Below are 5,352 nucleotides of genomic sequence, written 5' to 3'. Positions count from 1 at the left end.
GGCTGGGGGGCGTGAAGGAAGCATGGATGAGGTATCTGAACCATTCAGTACTGAGGCAGTGTTAGAGCCAGGGGCTTGGTTAACAGTGAGGCGAGATATCAAGGCTTCAAACCGTGCACTGTCTTCCATTCTCCGTTGGTGGTCTCGTTCTGCCTCTGCTTGCCTTCTGTGCTCATCCGCCAAACGTCTGTGAGCTTCATCCTCGCGTCTCTCATCTCTCATAAACTTCATTAAGGCAATTATCTCTGGAGATAACGCTGAATGTTGAGGTGAAGGGCTGCGCGATGTTGTGGGAGCTGGGCCGGCCTGGTTATCCATCTCTGGGGGACTATCATCCGCTTGACTCATCCAGGCGCTGGGTCCACGGCTACGTAAGGCATGAGACATAACTACTTTATCTGTGTACTGTGTCTTAAATCAGTGTTGACCGGTCAGCCCGTCGTATCAACAAGATTTCAGACAAAAATTTAATTAAATACACAGATAAGTAGGTTATATATATAAAATATATATAATGAAGCCGCGCGGTCAGCAAGTGTTAGTACATGTATGTGTGTGTGTCCCAGGCAGGCAGAGCGTCTCGCCCCAGCTGTGAGGGGGGGGTGGAGGCGGCGCTGTGAGGGAGGGGGGTGGAGATAGGAGTAGCTCAGTCGCTCTCTGTAAACGGTCAGAGGAGGGTGCGCTGAGCTCTACACCCCACAAATGCCCAGAACATGCCGTATACCTTGGAAATCCGTTCGAACAAGGTCACACATGAATGGCACGAAACACACAATGCACTAAACACTTCACAGAAAATCACTGTCACTGACACTGCTCAAAGTTGCGAAATTCTTCGAGGGATGACGCGGGGTTGACCCAAGGCGGGGATCCATCAGCCGCTTTCCACAAACTTGCACTAATCACTCGTAATAATCCAGTAAAACTACGCACTGCGCCATGTTAGATGTTCTGGGTAATAAGTTCTATATACAGGAGAGAACACAAACACCTGTATAGTTTTGTAGGTTCGGTTTACTGGATAAGAGTATGTACACAGAGGTGGATAGCACTGCTCCCTAGCTAAGGTCCTGGTCAACTACCATAGACGACGTATGGCAAGTGATACATTAGCAGCTTCCATACGTCGCCAGGCACATTAATTAAGCATGTGGGATATGGTAATAACATTGCCACACGCTGCTAGCTAGGCTGAATGAATAATACATAAATGGAGCACGTACATAATATACATACATAATACGTAATCCAGCATACATAATATACATACAGTCTCTAATGAATAAGCTTGTAGGCAGAGCTGTTGAGAGAATATAATGTTGTTGTTATGGTATATTGTCTTAGGTTCTGTTGGGTATACTCAGTGTTGTACAGGAGACAATGGTGTTGGTCCTGCAAGGTAGATAACACAGCAGCTCTTTGTTAACTCTCAACCATACCCAACAATGTCTGTGTACACTTGTTATCAGCCGGGACAGGGAGCCATTTATTTTATACACAGTAATTTCGTTTACCTGTAGTGTATATGTGTCTGCACACAATACAGGTAAAAAAAAATAATTGTCCTAAGGGCAAATGTTGTTATTCATAATATTTTGGAGATCCAAACCTCACAAATTTTTTTAAGAGCCATGTATTTCATTTACCTGATTTATTGTATTTTATCATTGTATTTGTCTTACATTAAGGTATTTTAGATGTATACAACACTTACTATTACTGATAACAATACCTGCATGTGGTGTCTTCAGTATATTGAAGCTCTTTATCTTTACAGCTATTTCATACAGCTCCCCCACTTTACCAGCTTATGGTACTAAATCAACTAGGAATGGTTAATAAAAATAATAATAATACAAGTAATGTAAGTGAGACAATCATCACTACGTGGACAAGAGTTGTACTGCCGTCTGTGTGATTTCGAAGAAAATTTTACCGTCATCGGTCGAGTTCTTTCTTACTCCAAAGAAGTAATACTCTTGAGATCCCTTCAGTGAGTTCAATATGTTCGACAGTTGACGGTCAAGTCCATCTTGTTCCCACGAATAAGCTGTAGGCAGAGCTGTTGAGAGAATATAATGTTGTTATGGTATATTGTCTTAGGTCTCCATGGGTATACTCAGTGTCGTACAGGAGACAATGGTGTTAGTCCTGCAAGGTAGATAAGACAGCAGCTCTTTTTTGTTAATCCCCTCAACCATACCCAACACAATGTCTGTGACACTTGTTATCACGACAGGAGCCATTTATTTTATACACAGTAATTTTTACTCTGTAGTGTATATGTGTCTGCACACACATATAAAAAAATAGTTGTCCTAAGGGCAACAAGTCTATGCATATTTTGAGATCCAAACCTCACAAATTTTAAGAGTTTTGCTGCATTTCATTTTACCTGATTTATTTGTATTTATCATTAGATTATCTTACATTAAGGTATTTTAGATGTATACAACACTTACTATTACTGATAACAATACCTGCATGTGGTGTCTTCAGTATATTGAAGCTCTTTATCTTTACAGCTATTTCGTACAGCTCCCCCACTTTACCAGCTTATGGTACTAAATCAACTAGGAATGGTTAATAAAAATAATAATAATACAAGTAATGTAAGTGAGACAATCATCACTACATGGACAAGAGTTGTACTGCCGTCTGTGTGATTTCGAAGAAAATTTTACCGTCATCGGTCGAGTTCTTTCTCACTCCAAAGAAGTAATACTCTTGAGATTCCTTCAGTGAGTTCAATATGTTCGACAGTTGACGGTCAAGTCCATCTTGTTCCCACGAATAAGCTGTAGGCAGAGCTGTTGAGAGAATATAATGTTGTTATGGTATATTGTCTTAGGTTCTGTTGGGTATACTCAGTGTTGTACAGGAGACAATGGTGTTGGTCCTGCAAGGTAGATAACACAGCAGCTCTTTGTTAACTCTCAACCATACCCAACAATGTCTGTGGACACTTGTTATCAGCCGGGACAGGGAGCCATTTATTTTATACACAGTAATTTCTTTTACCTGTAGTGTATATGTGTCTGCACACAATACAGGTAAAAAAAATAATTGTCCTAAGGGCAAATGTTATTCATGGCCATTTTGAGATCCAAACCCTCACAAATTTTAAGAGCTTGCTGTATTTCATTTACCTGATTTATTGTATTTTATCATTGTATTTGTCTTACATTAAGGTATTTTAGATGTATACAACACTTACTATTACTGATAACAATACCTGCATGTGGTGTCTTCAGTATATTGAAGCTCTTTATCTTTACAGCTATTTCATACAGCTCCCCCACTTTACCAGCTTATGGTACTAAATCAACTAGGAATGGTTAATAAAAATAATAATAATACAAGTAATGTAAGTGAGACAATCATCACTACATGGACAAGAGTTGTACTGCTGCCTGTGTGATTTCGAAGAAAATTTTACCGTCATCGGTCGAGTTCTTTCTTACTCCAAAGAAGTAATACTCTTGAGATTCCTTCAGTGAGTTCAATATGTTCGACAGTTGACGGTCAAGTCCATCTTGTTCCCACGAATAAGCTGTAGGCAGAGCTGTTGAGAGAATATAATGTTGTTGTTATGGTATATTGTCTTAGGTTCTGTTGGGTATACTCAGTGTTGTACAGGAGACAATGGTGTTGGTCCTGCAAGGTAGATAACACATCCGCTCTTTGTTAACTCAACCATACCCAACAATGTCTGTGGACACTTATTATCAGCCGGGACAGGGAGCCATTTATTTTATACACAGTAATTTCTTTTACCTGTAGTGTATATGTGTGTGCACACAATACAGGTAAAAAAAAATAATTGTCCTAAGGGCAAATGTTATTCATGGCCATTTTGAGATCCAAACCCTCACAAATTTTAAGAGCTTGCTGTATTTCATTTACCTGATTTATTGTATTTTATCATTGTATTTGTCTTACATTAAGGTATTTTAGATGTATACAACACTTACTATTACTGATAACAATACCTGCATGTGGTGTCTTCAGTATATTGAAGCTCTTTATCTTTACAGCTATTTCGTACAGCTCCCCCACTTTACCAGCTTATGGTACTAAATCAACTAGGAATGGTTAATAAAAATAATAATAATACAAGTAATGTAAGTGAGACAATCATCACTACATGGACAAGAGTTGTACTGCCGTCTGTGTGATTTCGAAGAAAATTTTACCGTCATCGGTCGAGTTCTTTCTCACTCCAAAGAAGTAATACTCTTGAGATTCCTTCAGTGAGTTCAATATGTTCGACAGTTGACGGTCAAGTCCATCTTGTTCCCACGAATAAGCTGTAGGCAGAGCTGTTGAGAGAATATAATGTTGTTATGGTATATTGTCTTAGGTTCTGTTGGGTATACTCAGTGTTGTACAGGAGACAATGGTGTTGGTCCTGCAAGGTAGATAACACAGCAGCTCTTTGTTAACTCTCAACCATACCCAACAATGTCTGTGACACTATATCAGTCGATAGGAGCCATTTATTTTATACACAGTTATTTCTTTTACCTGTAGTGTATATGTGTCTGCACACAATACAGGTAAAAAAAAATAATTGTCCTAAGGGCAAATGTTATTCATGGCCATTTTGAGATCCAAACCCTCACAAATTTTAAGAGCTTGCTGTATTTCATTTACCTGATTTATTGTATTTTATCATTGTATTTGTCTTTACATTAAGGTATTTTAGATGGCACAACACTTCATTATTACTGATAACAATATTCTGCATGGTGTCTTCAGTATATTGAAGCTCTTTATCTTTACAGTTTAATACAGCCCCCAATTTTACCAGCTTGGCGGTACTAAATCAACTAGAATGGTTAATAAAAATAATAATACAAGTAATGTAAGTGAGACACAATCATCATACATGACAAGAGTTGCACTTTGCCGCCTGTGTGATTTCTCGGTACAGTACCTTACCGTCATCGGTCGAGTTCTTTCTTACTCCAAAGAAGTAATACTCTTGAGATTCCTTCAGTGAGTTCAATATGTTCGACAGTTGACGGTCAAGTCCATCTTGTTCCCATGAATAAGCTGTAGGCAGAGCTGTTGAGAGAATATAATGTTGTTGTTATGGTATATTGTCTTAGGTTCTGTTGGGTATACTCAGTGTTGTACAGGAGACAATGGTGTTGGTCCTGCAAGGTAGATAACACAGCAGCTCTTTGTTAACTCTCAACCATACCCAACAATGTCTGTGGACACTTGTTATCAGCCGGGACAGGGAGCCATTTATTTTATACACAGTAATTTCTTTTACCTGTAGTGTATATGTGTCTGCACACAATACAGGTAAAAAAAATAGTTGTCCTAAGGGCAAATGTTATT

General features: G+C 39.0%; 1 long non-coding RNA gene across 1 annotated transcript; it reads right to left on the bottom strand.

Moving 5' to 3' along the window:
- Window positions 1-1,641: 1,641 nt before the first annotated feature.
- Window positions 1,642-5,050, bottom strand: LOC121873416. Its single transcript, XR_006090233.1, has 5 exons — window positions 4,970-5,050; window positions 4,222-4,322; window positions 3,465-3,565; window positions 2,710-2,810; window positions 1,642-2,062 (listed from the first exon to the last, which is right to left on the bottom strand). It is a non-coding gene; the product is annotated as an uncharacterized LOC121873416 (long non-coding RNA).
- Window positions 5,051-5,352: the final 302 nt, after the last annotated feature.

Source organism: Homarus americanus, unplaced genomic scaffold (assembly GCF_018991925.1).
Source record: "Homarus americanus isolate GMGI-L3 unplaced genomic scaffold, GMGI_Hamer_2.0 scaffold49569, whole genome shotgun sequence".
In the NCBI taxonomy this organism is placed as follows: domain Eukaryota; kingdom Metazoa; phylum Arthropoda; class Malacostraca; order Decapoda; family Nephropidae; genus Homarus; species Homarus americanus.
The sequence above is the reverse complement of the archived record's forward strand: the minus strand, read 5'-3'. Positions and strand labels throughout refer to the sequence as shown.